This window comes from Rhinopithecus roxellana, chromosome 5, assembly GCF_007565055.1.
Source record: "Rhinopithecus roxellana isolate Shanxi Qingling chromosome 5, ASM756505v1, whole genome shotgun sequence".
In the NCBI taxonomy this organism is placed as follows: domain Eukaryota; kingdom Metazoa; phylum Chordata; class Mammalia; order Primates; family Cercopithecidae; genus Rhinopithecus; species Rhinopithecus roxellana.
The window spans coordinates 60,441,603-60,460,645 of record NC_044553.1 but is presented as its reverse complement, the minus strand read 5'-3'; the positions used below and the strand labels follow the sequence as shown (position 1 = coordinate 60,460,645).

The window sequence follows — 19,043 nt, the reverse complement described above, 5'->3', positions numbered from 1 at the left end:
CGTGTAAGGGGCGAGGGGCATGGCCTCTCTTTTCCTGGGCTACCTCTAACCCTCACCTCCAGAGTTTTTGATTTGGAATGGGTCCTCAGTCTGGCCCCAACCAACCTGAAGGCCCCATTCTTGCTTCCCTCCTCCTCCTGGGGGTCTAGTCAGGCATGAAGTCAGAGCCATTAAGGAACGCTGAGTGGGGTGGGATTAGCATGCTAATGAAAATGCAAATCAGCACCTGGGAAAGGGGTGGAAGGGATGGGGAGGTCGGGGGAGTTGGAGAACCAAAAGGGAAGTGAAGGAATTGGACTGAGGGGAGCTGATTTCTAGATAACCAGAAAGCAGAAGCCCTCAGGTTGAGGGAGAAAGGTATTCCTCCTACAGAATCCATCGTGAGGGAGAGAGGTAAGGGTGCTGTTTGTGAGGGTCTGTTATTCCATTGTCACCCACAGGGTGGGCCACACTGCCCTTCCACTACCCCACCTGGTGGGAATAACTGACTCTGGGCAAGAGGCCCTGTCCTGGGCCCTGCCGCCAAGAGCTGCACACAGATGGGTGCTCTCTCCCAGCTGGCCCAAGCGCTAGAGTTCACCCTCGCTACGCCTACCAGCTGCTTCCTGGCTCCTGACTCACCATGCTCGATCACAGCTCAGAGTAGGGCTAGGCAGACCTAAACCCCAAATCCTGCAGTAACTCCCAGATCCTCTCTCAAAAGCATCTATTTCCTAGAAATGGAAAAAGACAGAGCTGATTCCTAGCTAGAAACCAAAGGAGCTTAGCTTTTGGCTAGCTTGTAGGTGAGACTCCGATCGGCTGAGGGTAGGTTGGCAGCTATTTAAAATTGCAAATGTCTTCCCCACCTCCCAACCTAACCCTCCTCCTCTTTAGGAAAGAATTTCAATTGCAAATCTATCTCTGCCTTAGTACATCCTCCCCCAACCCCAACTTCCGCTCCGCCTTCTTGGAGCTTCTCCCATCACCCACTATTTATTACAAACCTTTAGCTGCAGCAATTATTTTTTCACTTTTTTTCCCCTCATTGCATTTTTACTCCTCCATCTTTCCTTCCTTTCCTCTTTGAATTGCTACGTCCTTTTCTTTGCCCTTCCTACCTTGAACTGCAGACAGTGCAGAAATGGACAGGCCTAAGAGTCATCCCTCTCCTGCCACCCCCAAGACCAAGATTCTTGCTCATTCTCAGACCCATCGCCATTCTTCCCTTTAGTTCCTGGCTTTCCTTAAGGGCATCCTCTATCCCTGCGGACACATCTCAGGTGTGGATAAAGCGACAAGGTGACTGCTGAAAGGCCCTGACGTTGCTGCCTCTGAAGGAGTCAAGAGGAGGAAGAAGGAAGAGGGTGGATCTGGTGTAGGGTGGAGGTTGGGAATAGTCCAGGAAAGACCTGGGTAGAGGCAAGGGCTGGGGGCCTCTGTGAAGGAGAGGGGTTAGGGGAGACAGAGCAGGCAGTGGCGGCGGTGTGATTAGAGAGGAGATTGATGTGAAGGGGCGCCACAGACGGCAGAGAGAGTCAATAAAACGAGAGGATCACATTAGAGGCGACAGAGAGAGCTTTAAATTACAAGGCTGCTGCCACTGAGGGGGATGGGAGGAGGGAGGCCTGGAGCCATGGGAGGGTGGAGAGTTCTGAGGGTGTAGTCATCCCCTGAGATGAATCTTGCAGCTCCAAAATGTCCCTTAGTCTCCAGAGTTCCCTGCTGCCCCCTCATTCTACCCTCCTCCCCTAATGCACTATTTCCTCACAAGGCTGAAGAGGAGACGAAGGTGAAGATGAAGAGAAAGGTGTGGAGAAATAGAAGACATTTTTTCCTTTTGGTATTGCCCTCTTCCTCCGTTGAGACCCAGGTCTCTATTTACTTCTCAGGATGAGAAAGGAAGGTTGGAAGTGCTACTTTCAAGGCTCAGTCTGGGAGTTAATGCCCTACAAACAAAAAAATATACACAGTCATAATTGCTGAGCTGCAAATATTCTTCCATGGGAGGTGGGAAGATACACATTAGGACCCAGAAAGCTACTGAGAGAGAAATGTGATGAGACAGAGATAAGAGGCTCAGATGTAAAGTTGCAGAAACACAGGTGGAAGGCTGAAAAGGCAGGCCCTGACCGAGCAAAATCAGGGAAACAGTGAGACTTAAGGATTGGAGAATTACAAGAGGCAAAGGGCATGGGCAAAGGAAGGACCAAAAAACTGAAGTCTGAGAAAGGAGAGAATCTGCCCCTCACTGAAGAGGAGCCAGGTCGTGGATTCAGGCTGGCCAGCAGAACTGGAGGCAAAGCTGACCAGGGGTGCTTCCTCCCATTCTCCAGCAAGACCAGGACTCCAAGACAGCCCCCTCCCACCTCTTGCTGACCAAGAGAGGAAAAGAAACACTACTGCTCCCTACTGGTTACAGAGGGAATATCACCAAGGAGTTGGTAGGACTAATGGGACCTGACTGGCTTTTTCCTTCTTAATTACCCTCCAAAACACAAAACTCTCCTCCCTTTTCTCTAAACCCAACTCCATGGCAGAGGCTTTCGAAGTGAAGTCTATCAGGGCACCACCAAGTCTGCATACAATGATTTTCACATCAGGGCCTTCCAAACAGTTGTTTTTCATTTTTTGAGACAGGGTTTCGCTTGGTCTCCCAGGCTGGAGTGCAGTGTCACCATCTTGTCTCACTGCAGACTCTGCCTCCTGGGCTTAGGTGATCCTCCCACTTCAGCCTCCCTCCCAGTAGCTGAGACTACAGGCATGTGCCACCACACCTAGCTAATTTTTGTATTTTTTGTGGAGACAAGGTTTCGCCATGTTGCCCAGGCTGGTCTCAGATTCCTGGGCTAAAGCAATCTGCCTTCGTTGGCCTCCCAAACTGCTGGGATTACAGGCATGAGCCACGGAGCCCGGCCTTCCTAACAGTTTTGCTTTTCACTTTTCTAATTGTTTAATCTACCCACTTTCCCTTACTCAGAGTCAATTTTAGGACCTTTTTTTTTTTTTTAATTCCTCTCTCTTAAATTATTGCCTAAGGCATTGCATTCTTCCATACTCACTGTCCTCGCCTTCCTCCCCTTTTTGTCTCAACCTGTTGATTACAAGAGGAGGAGACCATGGAGAGAAGGGGAAGAGAAACAGGAAGGATGAGATGTGTGTACCCCTAGTAAGGGGGATTATTTGGTATAAACAGCAAATAAACTATAACTAAATGAGCTCTATTTTTTAGGGCAATGGAAGAACATGGGCTTTGGATCCATGCACAGAGAGACAGGTTCAATCCTTGCTCTACCACTCACTAGCTGTGCAACTTTGGGAAGTTACTTATGGAGCCTTAGTCTCCTTATCTGGGAAAATGGGAATAATGATATTTTCCTTACTCAGTTATGAAGATCAGATAGGTAATGTGTAAAGTGCATTTGTTGGGTGTTTAATGAGGGTAGTTCTTTTCCTTCTCTCTTGGCTGTCTCCCATCATAGAGTGGAGTACGGTGTTTGCACAGAGGCTAACAGCTTTCCTTTTGTTCACCCCTTTCTTTTTCTTTTTTCTCTTTTTTTTGAGACAGAGTCTCGCTCTGTCACCCAGGCTAGAGTGCAGTGGTGTGATCTCAGCTCACTGCAACCTCTGCCTCCCAGGTTCAAGTGATTCTCCCTGTGTCTGCCTCCCAAGTAGCTGGGATTACAGGTGCACGCCACTAGGCCTGGCTAATTTTTGTATTTTAGTAGAGACGGGGTTTCACCATGTTGGCCAGGCTGGTCTCGAACTCCTGACCTCAGGTGATCCACCTGCCTTGGTCTCCCAAAGTGCTGGTATTGCAAGTGTGAGCCACTGCGCCCGGCCTCTGTTCACCCCTTTCTTGACCAAGACTCATCCTCTAATCTCTGTCCTTTTCAATTGAGGGCAGAATCTTAGGTGGACAGGATTTTTGTTGTTGTTGTTCGTTTTTTTAAGATGGAGTTTCGCTCTTGTTGCCCAGGCCGGAGTGCAATGGTGCGATCTTGGCTCACTGCAAACTCCACCCCCCGGGTTCAAGTGATTCTCCTGCCTCAGCCTCCCAAGTAGCTGAGACTATAGGCATGTGCCACCACGCCCAGCTCATTTTGTATTTTTAGTAGAGACAGAGTTTATCCATGTTGGTCAGGCTGGTCTCAAACTCCCAACCTCAGGTGATCTGACTGCCTCAGCCTCCCAAACTGCTGGGATTACAGGCATGAGCCACCGCACCCAGCCAGGATTTAAATCTAGTCTACTCAGCCATAGAGTTCACTTCTTACTTAGCCCTCTTGATTGCTGGGTCTAGAGTTACCCATTATTCCAGAGCAAAGAGTAGAAATTTTGCCCAGGCTCACACTTGGACACAAGCAGCTAATAACTAGATCAAAACTATTCTGGCCTTTCCCTGCATGTCTTCTTTTTTTCTTTATTCCAAGGATCCTTTCCAAGTCATCCCTGCATTTAAAACTATCATTCTCTCTATCGCTAAATCTTACCTTCTCTATTTAAAAAGAAAACAAACAGTACTTTGATTCTTCCCTTTTAATTCTACCTATCTCTCCTAGACCCTTCCCTTTCTATAGATATTTAAGGAGTGCTTACTTTGTGCAAATAAGTTTTGTCCAAAAGAGAGAGAAAGAATGAGTATGGCAGGGAATGAGATAAGCAGGAAAAGGAGTGTTGTAGAGGGCAAAGAAAGATTGCCAAGGCAGAGAAGAGGAGAGAGGAAGAAGGGAAGGAGAGAGGGAGAGGTAAAGAAGTGAAGAGGAAGATGAAGCTAGGTCTTGATTTGCATATAGTGAATCTTTTCCAGGCCTCCCAGCTCTGGCACCAGATTGGGATGATGGCCTGTCCCCAGTGAGAAGGAGGTGGCAAGGAGGCTGTGTCTTATACTTTGCAAGATGCTTAAGGTGGGCATGAGTAAATTGGGTGAGGTGTGAGGAGAAAAGGGTAGGCTCAGGAAGAAGATGTGGGTGGTAGGGAGCAGACAGGAGGAGAAGGGAAGCGGTAGACTGAAACCACACACGTTCACATTTGCATGGATTTGCTGAGGTGTGCTGCAGAGTGTCTGCTACTGGTGGGGGTGGGTGTCCAGGAGAGGAGGCATCTCCCTTGATGACTTGGAAAATGTTGGATGTGTTAGGACAGCAGTGTGGAGCTGCTCTGCTGCACAGATCTATGTGATTTTATAGTACACTGGAGAGACTCAACATCCTGCTGGATGTGGTTGTCACCTTCTACATATCCCAGGCTTAGACAACCACAAACCAGCTTGGAACCCTTCTTCTGTGTGAGCACTGAGTAGTGAAGGGACAGGGAGTTGTGCCCTTAAATTCACAATCAGGATCCTATCTGATCCTTGCATGGGGACCGCTGAAGAATTTGGTCTCCTAGAACTTTGAAGGAAAACATTCTTTTTTTTTTTTTTTTAGAGACGGTGTCTCTGTCCCCAGGCTGGAGTGCAGTGGTGTGATCTCGGCTCACGGCAATCTCTGCCTCCCCGGTTCAAGCAATTCCCCTGCCTCAGCCTCCCAAGTGGCTGGGATTACAGGCATGCACTACCACGCCCAGCTAATTTTTTGTATTTTAGTAGAGACAGGGTTTCTTTTTTTTGAGACCGAGTCTTGCTCTGCCACCCAAGCCGGAATGCAGTGGCACGATCTTGGCTCACTGCAACCTCCGCCTCCTGGGTTCACGCAGTTCTCCTGTCTTGCCCTCCTGAGTAGCTGGGACTACAGGCACGTGCCACCACACCTAGCTGATTTCTTTTTTAGTAGAGACGGGATTTCACCATGTTAGCCAGGATGGTCTTGATCTACTGACCTCGTGATCCGCCCACCTTGGCCTCCCAAAGTGCTGGGATTACAGGCGTGAGCCACCGCGCCCGACTAGAGACAGGGTTTCACCATGTTGTCTAGGATGGTCTCTATCTCCTGACCACCTGACCCGCCCACCTTGGCCTGGGATTACAGGCGTGAGCCACCGCACCCGACTGGAAGGAAAACATTCTAAGTGACCGTGTATTTACATAAGTCTTATTTACGTAAGTCTTTCTGGTTATTTTCTTCTGTGAACCTGTGTGATGTAATGACTGCATTTAAATACTATTACAACAACAAAAACTAATTATAATAATAGTAAATAGCTAACATCTTTAAATGTTTGCCATGGGCCAGGCACCGTGCTAGGCCCTCGGCAAGTATCACATCACCTAATCCTCCACTACAATCTGATGCAATAGATGCAGCTATTCATTCCTAGGAGACTGACTTATATGGGTTAGATGCAGCTATTCATTCCTAGTTTACAAACATGGAGACTGACTTATATGGGTTAAGTAATTTTTAAGATCTCCTGCTTAAAAAGAAGTAGAATTGAGATTGGAACTCAGGTAGCCTGACATCAGCGCCTCTGCTCTTGGGTTAATTTGTAAGCTTCTGCCTGGTATGCATTTTGAATGAGGCCTTTTGAGTCTGATTGTATTACTCCTGTGTGTCACCTTGTGCTATCATGTTCCTCTTTAAGCTTGAAGGTGCTAGATGGCTGTCTTCCATTTAGTTTGTTTCTTAGTATAAGATGGGCCAGGCAGGGTGTGGTGGCTCACGCCTGTAATCCCAGCACTTTGCAAGGCTGAGGTGGGTGGATCACGAGGTCAGGGGTTCGAGACCAGCCTGATCAACATGGTGAAATGCCATCTCTACTAAAAATACAAAAATTAGCCAGGCGTGGTGGCATGCACCTGTAATCCCAGCTACTCAGGAGGCTGAGGCAGGAGAATTGCGTGAACCTGGGAGGCGGAGGTTGCAGTGAGCCGAGATTGCACCACTGCACTCCAGCCTGGGTGGCAGAGCTAGACTCTGTCTCAAAAAAAAAAAAAAAAAAAAAGGTAGGCCAGAACAGGACTGCTGCTTTGTGTAACTCCAGGGTGTGCCATTCACACTGCAGTCCATGCAGGGGCACTGGCCATGCCCTGTGTGAAGGAAGGGAAGGAGTGGGAGGAGGGAGTGGGAACAGGAGGGAGGGATAGATAATGGCAGGTAGTGTTATTTGAATGATATGTGTACCATTTGTGACAACATCTCTTAAAGTTGAAGGTCTACACATGTGTATCCATATTAGCATATGAACTTCATCAGACAAGCAGTCTCCCTCCAATAGAGGGAGACCCTGTCTCAAAAAACAAAAAAACAACAACAGCCTTTAAAGTCAAGAGACCTGGAATCAAATTCTAGTTCTGTTCCTTAATATGTAAATGACCTCAGGTAAGTTGCTTAAAGTCTCTATTCAGTCTCTTCATATAGAGAATGGGGCAGGGCGGGCACACACCTATATAATTCCAGCACTTTGGGAGGCTGAGGTGGGTGGATCACTTGAGGTCAGGAGTTTGAGACCAGCCTGGCCAACATGGTAAAACCCTGTCTCTACTAAAAATACAAAAAAATGAGCCGGGCGTGGTGGCACCCACCTGTAATCCCAGCTACTCAGGAGGCTGAGGCAGGAGGCTGAGGCAAACCTGTAGTCCCAGCTACTCGCTTGAACCCAGGAGGCAGAGGTTGCAGTGAGCTGAGATCGCACCACTGCACTCCAGCCTGGATGACAGAGTGAGACCCTGTCTAAAAATAAAACAAAGCAAAAACAGAAAAAAAAAAAGGGAATGGGGAACATTACCTCATGGAGTTAAACGTCCATTGAGAGGATCATCATTGAGACTGGTACTTTGGGTGTAATCAATAAATGGAAATGATAATTATTCATCCATATGCCTTATTTCCTGTGTTGGGGTATGTGTATGTTTGTTGTTTTTTGATTGTGTGTGGGGCAGCTAGTAACCTGACTGTAGCCCTGTCCCAGTACTTCTTTGGGGTTGGTGAAAGTACTTGTTCTCCCTGGCTGGATTTTCCCAGGCCCTCCATGTACATGTGTGTGGGCCCTGTGCTTCCCGTTCAGTAGCAGGGTGTCCTGTTCAGTGTGTTGCTGTGAGCCCGTCTGTGCTTGGCCCGGCTGGCGCGGGCGTGTTTAGGGTGGTGGTAATTACTGGGATGGCCCAGCCCTAATGAGTGTGATCTCGTTACACTCTCACTGCCTCTAATGGAGCTAACCTCATTTCACAGCCATTAGAGATGGAGATGAGGCCCCGCCCACTGGCCCTGCCAGCTGCAGCTTTTGCAGTCCTGGCCACGTTCTTTCCCTCCGGCTCGCCATTTCTCCATTCCACTTTTCCTTCTCCCACCTTTTTTTTCTGCTCCTCCTACCACGTTTCCCTTTCCTGTCCCCCATTGTTCTTTTCCCTGGCCGTTTTTCTGCACCCCTCTCCTCTTTCGTTCTCTTTTCACGTCTCCCTTCCCCACTCCTCTCTTCGATTCCTGGGCTCCTCTTCTCTTCACTCATCACCCCCCCCCCCCTTTTCTCTCCCCTAGTCGATTTGTCCTCCACATTGCCATTTCTCCATTCTCTTTTCCTTCCCTCTCCCCCGCCCTTCATGGCTCCAGTCCCTCCCCTCCCCCACATTGCCCTGTCTGGCCAAAGGACGAATCTCAAGGGGAAACCAGCAAAGACAAACAAGGAGCAGTGACTTCATTATCATCGTTAATTTGCCACTTCAGTTCCTCCCATAAGGGTCAAAGCCAGCACGGCTTGAACTCAGGACTGACACAGGCAGGCTGAGACCACGGCCTGGCTTTTCAGCCCTACTTCTTACACAACCACTCGTCCACCTGCTCAGCTGTCTTCATTTCCCTGCGGAGGGGTCAGGCTTCCTGTTTTCTCTCCAATTTCTTAGTCCTCACAGCCTACCGCACTCCTCCCTTTCTCATTTAAATTGTGGCCATCTCTCTGTGCTGTCTCCCATCTCCAAGTCATGGGTTTTTCACCTTTGACTCCTATCTCTGTCATACTCTCTCCCAACTTCTCCCTGCCTAATCTTTCCTCAACCTTTTTCCTATCCTTTCCTGGCCTTCTCTCTTCCTAATTTCAAGCACACTTCTTTCCTTAAAGCAGCAGGATTTATCTGTAGGTTTGTGGAAACCACTTAGCCTGAAGAAGCTGGAGGTGAGAAGAAGAAGGGCATCTGTGGCCCAAGCAGACCAGTGATACAGAACACAGAGATGGCTGGGGGGAAATGCAGACAACTGTGATGGAGGCAAGAGGCCCACAAGTAAAGAGGAGCAGAAAAATCTAGACCCATGCCCATGGCCCATGAATAAAGAAGACAGAGGCTTGAGACTAGGGGAAGGAAAGGGCATCACAAAACAAGGAATGAAAAATCTGAGGATGGAAATGGCGTTTACCCCATCAGGTCCTCGGGGAAACACAATCTAACACTTCTGGCCCACCCTCTGTCCTCCTTCACAAAGCCAAATGACTGGTAATTGACTCTTGACCTCTAGCCCAAGCCCAGCCCCAAAGGGAGAGGTCCAGGGTAGTTAGCTATGACTGGAGGAGGCACTAGGGAAATGTGCATACATGAAGTTAAATTCCTGCCCACACCCATTCTGCCCCACTGACTTTGCACATCAACATGTTCCATAGGATCAGACTCTCCATGCATAAACCTCTCTGCAGAGAGGTCTTGCACAACCTGGAACGTTCATGTCTTTCTGATTGCACAGGCCTCTGTGCATGCGACATCCCAGTTGATGGCCCTGCTGGGAATTCCAAGGCCTGAACTTTAGCTTTGATGTAATTCTGTGTTCCTGCCAAACACAGAAAGAGGGCTCCTGTTCTCTCGTTAGACTTTGGGGGTAAAAAATGCTGAGGGGTGCTGAGCTGTCTCAGTAGAAATTATTCAAAGATATCTTCCTCCAGGTGTATGCAGCCCTCATGCCAGTGGTACAGCTTGGTGACAGGACTGTGGGTGGACCTCAGCCCTGTCACCTCTTAACAACTGCACGTGGGGGCCCTGGTCTCTGGACTCGTTCCTACATGAGGAAGCCACTGAGAGCTCATGGGATTACCCTATGGGGCTGGAAGTTACTTCTAAATCTTTCACCCCTGCCTTGCCAGCCTGGGGAGGAGGGATGGGCAGGCAGTTCCCTGGGACTTTCCCCAGAGAGGCAAGGGGCTCTGGGAAAGTGGGTGGTGGGATGACTGAGCTTAGTGTGAGAAGCTCAAGAAGAAAGATGGAAAAATCAATGAAATGAGTTTCTAACGGTGAGGTAAAGGACCGCTGTGTCGACAGCCTGTCGCCTGCTGCAAAATATGAGCTGCCCAACTCCGTAGCGGCGGCTGACAGTGCAACAGCCACCACTGTCCTTCCTTCAGGGCCCCCGCCCAGCAGCCCCTTCTCCAGCTGCCCTGGCCTTTTCTTATTATAGCCAGACTGTCCTCCAGCACTCCCAGCTCTCTCCCCTGTCTTCTTTTGTAGATTTCTCAACCCATTCAGGGGCTTTTTGGCCCTTCACCTCGTGATTCCTGATTGGGTGCATCTTTGTTTTCTATAGCTTCTGTGTATTTAGACCTCTGCTTTCTGCAGATTTCGCTCTGAGAGTTGTGGTGAGCTCTACATCTCTTGCCTCCCCCTCTTCTAGATACCTCTGGAGTCTTTCAACAATGGAGAGTAAGACATCAAGGCCATCCGTCACAGGGTTCTTTACATCAAGATCTGGGCAGCAGTAACTTCTCCCTCCTTTGGCCTTTTGGCCCACATGGCCAGTGCTGCCTTCCTTGTAATAATAATTATCTGGGTTGGGATAGGTGTTTAGAATGGGTCTGGTATTGATTTATGAACTCCTCATTTGCGGTCATTGTATATATATGGTTATGACCAATTCAGTTGTAGTTTCATGATTGGGAATTGGGTGGGGATGCTACTTTTAATTCACATTTGCCAACTCTCTCTTTGGAAACAACTCTCAACCTTTTCTGGAAACCGCCTCCTTTCTCTTCCCTCCTCTACATCTTCCTCTTGGGCTCCTAGGGCTGTTCATTCAGGTTTTCCTCCAATTATCACTACAAAGACTCGGCATATCAGCCCTGAGAGTTCCCCTGGCTGCCTCCAAGTGTGACCCTAACCCAGTCTTTCCTGTCTGCCTCAGATCTCACTGTCACTGGTTAACTACCCTCCAGCCATTCCCTCTGGTTTTTTATTTCCCAGTTTGCCCGTTAATGTAGACTTAGATGGGGGGAGTGGGTGAAAATTAGGTGGGCACCTCTTTCCCCCAGCCTCTCCCTACTAATTCAACGTTTGATCAACAGATATTTATTAAGCCTTTTCTGTGTGACAGACGCTGTGCTAGGTGCTGGAAAACAATTGGAAACTAGACAGATGTAGCCACTTTTCAGATGGCCATGTGACTAACCCTGAGTCTCTCACCAGACCTAAGTCTCTCAGACTAGGGGACTCTGTCCCATTTTACCCTTTCTGTATAGCCAAATTCCACTGTGCCCTCTGACATTTCACAACTCTTCCCTTTTCTCAATCCCTGAATAAGTTTACACTCTCACACAGCCCTGATCCCTTCCTCTGCATTCCAGCTTTAGTCTCCATTCCTAAACCCAAAGCCATTACACTTTCAACAACTCTCCCAGCTCACAAAGCCCTTCTCCTTTCACATTCTGTAACTGCCATTTCTAGTCCTCCTCTTCTGTCTCTGCCTGACTTTTAATCCAACCATCCCGACCTCAATGCCCTGTCTTAGGTTCCTTCCTCTTGCTACTGTCAGGCTCTAGCAAACCTCGGGCACTCACAAACAAGAGTTATTTGTGACAACTGTTGTTCTGAGCTGAGAAGAGCTCCAGGGAGACAAGGTCAAGCTACCAGAGTCAGAAATCCTACCAATTCGACCCAGGCCCTGGCCCCATAGGTGATACAGCACCCTGGCAAAGCAGCAAGTTATTCCTGTATGGGTCTCAAGGTAACACCAGCTGCCTCTGACATCATGGAGGGAGGAACCGTGTCAGGTTGCCAAGGCAATACCAGCAATTTATGACATCAGAGGCTTGAGGTCTTTGGTTCTCAGGGGCTGGGAAGATTCAAGTTCCTCTCAGCTGAAGTTTATGGGAATTCTACTTTTTCATTTCTTTGCTTGTGTTCTAGCTTGGGAATGAAGTACAAAGGCCTTTGGTGGGGGTAGTGAGTGATTAGGCCAATGAAATGAATGCTCGTAAGGTTCTCTCTCTCTTCCCCATATATTGCTGCTTTTTCTCCCTCTCTTGGGCATTTCTCTCTTCTGGGGCTTCACCCAATGGTATTCCTGCTATTTCTGCTATGCTTTTTTTCCAACCTCCCCTACCCGCCCCGCAGTGCTCTCGCTTTCTTTGCATCAGTCACGCTGTGTCCTCCTCACACCAGAGGCATTTGTTTCCTTTGATACCTCATCCTCTCTTTTCCCCCTACCAAGCTCTGTGCAGCTCTGATCTGCCTCAGCACTCCTTCGTTTGTCATCCATTTACCTTCTTTGTACCATACTCTTTTCCCATCTCATCTTGTTCGGCAATTCCTTCCTTCCCCCTCTTCACTATTGTATTAATTTAATAGTGCTTTTTCTGTTGACCTCCACTTTAGGAATATTCTATCATTTCTCTTCCTTTTACCTTCTGTATTGCTATCAACACGTTTTGTTTCATTCTTCCAATTTCTTAATCACCCCTTCATTCCTCCTCTGCCCCCCAGTCCGCATAGATTTTCCTCTCTTCCTTTGCATATCCCTCACGTCATACATTTCTCTACCCCGTGTGTTCATTGCACTGACCACCCCTTCCTTTCTTTAATTCTGTTCACCTCTGAAATCGTCCATCTTCTGCCCATGTCTACCTGCTCCTTTTACCTTTCTGAGCTCCTGAGGTTTGGAAAAACAATGATGGGCTAAAAACCAAGGTAAACTCTCCAGATCCTTTATCCACCCTTACTGTTCTTCAGGCTGAATGAAACTGGCTCCTTACATACGATAGCTTTTATCACACTAATAAACACTGCCTCATAAAAAAAATGGTGCTGGATCTAAATATGATAGTAGCAGGGGCCTAGGAAGAAGATGAACTAAAAAGTGAAGAAAAAGCAACTGATATCTAGAATGAACGGAAGGATGGGGGCCAACCAGGCAGGGTGGAGCTTAGAGTCCTAGGGAATGTCCTCTTACAAAATCAAAGTTGACAGTTAACTGACATAACGGCACTGATTGATGAAGGGGTTATATGCCCCTGGAAGCCCATTAAATTATTTCTTGGCCTGTTTATGTGCCTTCACAAACCATACTCCACACCTCTCCCAGCCCCTTGCTTGCTGGCACATTCTGCTGCTGGGGTTAAAATGCTGGATAAGAGGAAAAGGGATAAAAGAAACTTAGGATGATCAAGAAGCAAAGGTAGGAAGAGGGCAGATTATGGGAACAAAGGTGGAAACTCATAAGAGAGCTGGTGGGAAACAGATGGAAAAAAGCGGTGAAGCAAAATGGGGAAATAAAAAATATACAATGATAAAGTGGGGGAAGGGAGGAAAATTAAGTCAGCAGGGAAGAGGTTTTGTGGTGGGAAGCTCCTGGGAAGGCAGATGACACGCATGAGACCAGAAAGTGAGGTTCTGATGAGGGAGACAGGCACATGGCAAAGGGGACAGTCAACAATGCTAGGAAGTTCCAAAGCTTCCCTGGTGAAGGTGGAAGAGGAGGCTGTCCTGGCCATGCTGAAGGCACTAGAGGCTTTGGTGGAGACACATTTGCTCCATCATCCCACTCCTCCAGGCCCTGACTGTGACCACCACAATCATGACTGATATGCAAATTCCAAAGTAGCCTGAAAAGGCCAGAGATATCCAGACAGACTCTGAAGGAGAGGGCATGGAGTTCTAGACCGACAGAACAGGCAGCCAAGGCGTGACACATAGTGACAGAGACACACAAGGAGAGGATCACTCGGATGGGAAGGGTCACAAGTGGAGGCAGTGACATACAGACCCAGAGATGGATGGGATGGAAGAGACGAGATGAACGGCAAAACCAAAAGTCAGGGACACATGGACAGAGATCAGCGGGGCTACAGGCGCAGCGAGAAGCGTGGTCTTGTGCTTGAAAATGATAGGGCTGTTCAGAGGGGCAGACAAGAGCGGATGGGGGTGGTGGGATGGGTGTGCAGGACAGACACGCTTCACCTTGAATGGGCATGTGGCCTCCCCTCACCTACTCAACCCTTTCAAAAAAAGGAATGGAAAGCCCAACTTCAGCCAAAAACGAACGAAGATTGAGGGTATCCACGTCCCCTCCCACTCCACGCCCCAGCGCGCTAGCCCATCCATCAGCCCGCCGGCCGCTGTTCTCCCGTCCCACAGCCGGCGGGGGGCCGCCGAGACCCAGGCCCCTCCAGGCTGACAGCTCTGAGCCCTCACACTCACCGGGCCTCCCCTTCCCTCCGGGACCCCCGTTCCCTGCACAGCTCAGCGTGGTCCGTCTAGGCTTTCCATACCCTCCGTCTGTCCGGCGGGCCTCTGCCTTTCCCGTTCCCGTTTCTCCCTCCACCCCCGCATCTCTCTCTACCCCCGTCCCCGCGCACGCCCTCTTCCTCCCACACCCCTGTCTGCTTTCTCCCTGGGCTCTCGGTCTGTCTGTCCGTCCGTCCTTGTCCCCTCCCCCAGCCCCTTCCCGTCCCTCTCCGTCCCCTCCAGCGGCAGTCTCCGAGCGCCTCCTCTCCCGTCTCGAGCTTCCAAAGAGCAAGGAAGGGAAGAAGAGAGAGAGGGAGAGGAGAAAAAAACCAACCCAGCAGCATCGGAAATCGATGCACTTACACCTCAGCTGGAAGCAGGGACGGGAGTCGAACCGCGGCCGCCGAGCAGCGCGAGGCGGGGAGGGGAGGGGGCGGCTCTTGGAAGGGACTTCTCCGATGTGTTGATTCCTCTTTTTTCCCCTCCTCCTCCCTCCCTCCAGCGCTCGCTCCGGGGCGTCGGGGACGGAGATGGAAAAAATAAATAAATAAATTCACGGCGGTGAGGGAAGTGAAGGAAAATAATCAATGCTATTTGGCTGCGGCTGAAGTGTTTCCCCGGCTTCGTGAGGGGGTTTCCATTGATTCACCCTGGGCACTCGCTCGCTCCCTGCCTCCTCCTCCTCCTCCTCCTCCTTCTCCTCCTCCTCCTCCTCCTCGCCCTCCTCCTCCTCCTCGCCCTCACTCCTCCGCCTCATTCACTGGCTGGAGTCGAGGCGTCCCACACAATGGAATAATCAATACCCAGGCGCCCGGGGCGGCCCCACTGAGCAGGTGCAGCGACCCGCCCGCCGCGGCGCATGCCGGGAGTTGTAGTCTGTTCGCGCCCGCCCGCCTCGCGGGACCCAGGGCCCGGGGGCAGGCCGGCCAGCCCACCAGGTCGCCTCCTCGACTCTGGCTCCAGGTTCAAGCCGGTGCCTGCAAAGAGGGCAGGCCCCTTTAAACTCTTTTCTGTCTCCTCTCCTCTTCATCCTGTGGTCTGCAGAAACCATACATGTGTTTTGTTGTTTTGTTTTAAATCAGCTACAGAACAAACCCTGAGCCGCCCAACGCCTCCTTTTTTTCATTCCCTTCTTCCTGCCTTATTATTCCCCTCCTCCCTTATTGGGTACTAGAACCTTTTCTACCGCAGCAATTACTCTTTAGTCTCTGAGAGCTTCTGCCTCCTCCACGCGGTTACATAGTCCCCTGAGCTGGGTAGTGGGAAGTTCGGGCTCCTCCTCCTCATCTTCAGTTTATCAGCTCATTACGTGTTCCTGCAATTTTTTTTTTTTTTTGGAGATGGAGTCTCGCTCAGTCGCCCAGGTTGGAGTGCAGTGGCGCGATCTCGGCTCACTGCAACCTTCACCACCGGGTTCAAGCGATTCTCCTGCCTCAGCCTCCTAAGTAGTTGGGATTACAGGCACGCACCACCACACCCAGCTATTTTTGTATTTTTAGTAGAGACAGGGTTTCACCATCTTGGTCAGGCTAGTCTCCAACTCCTGACCTCGTGATCCTCCTGCCTCGGCCTCCCAAAGTGCTGGGATTACAGGTGTGAGCCACCGCTGTGCGCGGCCCGTTTTCTGTTGTTGTTTTTTCAGACAGAGTCACTCTGTGGCCCAGGCTGCAGTGCAGTGGCATGATCCCAGCTCACTGCAACCTTCGCCTCCCAGGTTCAAGTGATTCTCCTGCTTCAGCCTCTCAAGTAGCTGGGATTATATAGGTGCCCGTCACTATGCCCTGCTAATTTTGTATTTTTAGTAGAGATGGGGGTTTCACCATCTTCGCCAGGCTGGTCTCGAACTCCTGACCTCAGGTGATCCACCAGCCTCAGCCTCCCAAAGTGCTGGGATTATAGGCGTGAGCCACCTTGCCCGGCCGCTCCTGTATTCTAATAACAATAATTTCTAAGATTTCTTGAATGCAGAGGGACAGTTTCAAGCATTTTTACATATATTGTCTAATTCTCTCAATCCCATGAGGTAGATACTATTATAGTCCCATTTTACAGTTGAGAAAACTAAGGCACAAGTAAGTGAATTAACAGGCCCAAGGTCCAATGGCCAATAAGTAAGTGACAGCACCAGGATTCAAAAACCTCCATGGTCTGGGTCCAGAGCCCACACTAACTGCTATAGCCTACTTCTCTTAAACAACACAACAAAACCCTGAAGTTCACATGACAAAAATGAGAAAGAAATGAACATTTTGAGTTTATACTATGTAACAGTTTATGACTGAATCCTCTTAGGTAACTGTGAGGCAGACCACATTTTCTCAACGAAAAAGCAGAGGCTGGCTGGGTGTGGTGGCTCACACCTGTAATCCCAGCACTTTGGGAGGCCAAGGCGGGTGGGTCACCTGAGGTCAGGAGTTCGAGACCAGCCTGACCAACATGGAGAAACCCTGTCTCTACTAAAAATACAAAATTGTCTGGGCGTGGTGGCGCATGCCTGTAATCCCAGCTATTTGGGAGGCTGACGTAGAATAATTCCTTGAACCCGGGAGGCAGAGGTTGTGGTGAACCAAGATCACACCAATGCACTCCAGCCTGGGCAACAAGAGTGAAACTCCATCTAAAAAACAAAAACAAACAAATAAAAAACAAAAATTAGGCGGGTGTGGTGGCACGTGCCTGTAGTCCCAACTACTCAGGAGGCTGAGGCAGGAGAATCACTTGAATCTGAGAGGCAGAGGTTGCAGTGACCTGAGATGCCAGAGTGAGACTCAGTATCAAAAAGAAAAAAAAAAAAAAAAAAAAAAGCAGATGCTTAGAGAAGTGGAGTAGCTTGCTGATGGCCAAACATCTAGAAAGTGAAGCTGGGAGTCAACCCCAGGTCTGGCTCTGGAAACTGATCTTTCCGTTCAAATAAGCTGCAGCTTTTACCCCACTGGATTGGACCTTATAACACAAGGAAAAATTAGGTCTTCATCCCAGGTTAACAAAACTGGAAAGCAAAAGATGGATGAAAAGCAGGCCCTAGGAGCTGGGGTTGCTTCCCTCCCTAACCAGTGGTGCTTAACATGGAGTGGGGCCACGGGTTCACCCCAGCTATCCCAAGTTCAAGATGCCATTTGTTTATTTATTTTTACACAGGGTCTTCCTCTGTTGCTGAGTACAGGCAGTAGCAGGATCATAGCTCACTGCCCTTGACCTCCTGGGCTCAATCTATCCCCCTGGTTCAACCTCCTGAGCAGCTGGGACCACAGGCATGTGCTACCACACACGGCTAACTAAAAAAAAATTTTTTTTTTTTTTTTTTTTTTTTTTTAGAAACAAGGTCTTGCTATGTTGCCCAGGCTGGTCTCAAACTCCTGGCCTCAAGTGATCCTCCTGCCTTGGCCTCCCAAAGCGCTAGGATTACAGGTGTGAGCCAACGCACTTGGCCAAAATGCCATGTCTTTAAACCAGTGTCCTTCTCCTTATAATACCTCTCACTGGTCATGTGTTTCCAAAAACATACTGGTGAGAGGGCAGGTGTTGAGAACATGGCACTTCTCACCCATCATAGGAAGGAGTCCAGGAGTTAAGAGCCACAGTTCCTCAGGGAGCTTCCTCACATGGAAGGTCAGACATATAGTTAGAGTCTCCAGATAACCATAATCCTCAGAGGGAGTAAGAAGGAATGGTCTCTATTAATATTTTGTCTCCCAAAGCATTCCAAGGGTCAACCCCATGTTTTCCTGAATTTTATTTTTTGGGGGGAGAGAGGGAGTCTCATTCTGTGGCCCAGGCTGGAGTGCAGTGGCGCCATCTCAGCTCACTGCAACCTCTGCCTCCCTGGTTGAAGCAATTATCATGCCTCAGCCTCTGGAGTAGCTGGGAAAACAGCCACGCGCCACCATGCCTGGCTCATTTTTGCATTTCTAGTAGAGACGGGGGTTTCTCCATGTTGGCCAGGCTGGTCTCGAACTCCTTACCTCAGGTGATTCACCCGCCTCGGCTTCCCAAAGTGCTGGGATTGCAGATGTAAGCAACTGCACCGGCCTTTCTGTATTCTAAATGAACATAAGTAGTTCCACACCTGACAAAAACTGCTTAGGGACCTCTGGAAACTCTGACACAAACTCCTCAGTCTAGCACTCAAGGCTTTTTCTTCAACTGCATTTCTAGCCTAGTCTTCTACTTACATACCACCCAGGTGCTCTCCAGTTTCCGGGCCTTTGCTTAGGCTACTCCTGCCTCCATCCAGGTCTCCAACTGTTGAAATTCCATCATATCTTTAGTTCCTGGCCAAATATCACTTTATTTTCTGACAGAAAGTTTCTCACCCACTCCTACCTTGAACGTTCATGCCAGGAGGTATTAGATCCCCTCTAAAACTCCAGAGTAGCTAAACTGGACTTTATTACGCGCTGCCCCCGCTCCCTTCCTTCCCCCCATCACCCCCTCCTTGCCACCATTGCCACTGTCCTGCACTTAACTGGCTGCTATAGCAGATATCTGCTGGACAGTGTGAATGGCTTGTATTCCAGGCCCATCTGCCTGCGTTGGGGGTGGGGCGGGTGGGTGAGATGGAACTGGGGCTTGAGCTCCTTGCACCCGACTCTCCCCGCCGCCCTGTAGCCCCAGTTCAGCTTTAGGTAGAGTACTGCAGGCACCAATTGCAGCTTTCCTGTCACCATAGCGACGGACCGGGCGAGAGGGCAAAGTCTCCCTTTGGAACTACATCTCC

General features: G+C 49.4%; 1 protein-coding gene across 1 annotated transcript in view; it reads right to left on the bottom strand.

The window, feature by feature from the left end:
• ZFHX2 (zinc finger homeobox 2) overlaps positions 1-15,120 on the bottom strand; it is a 31,983-nt gene extending 16,863 nt beyond the window's left edge. Inside the window, exon 1 of the mRNA XM_010366547.2 lies at positions 14,690-15,120. The gene's annotated coding sequence lies outside the window, so the exon portion shown is untranslated. The remainder of the gene's footprint in view (positions 1-14,689) is intronic.
• Positions 15,121-19,043: the final 3,923 nt, after the last annotated feature.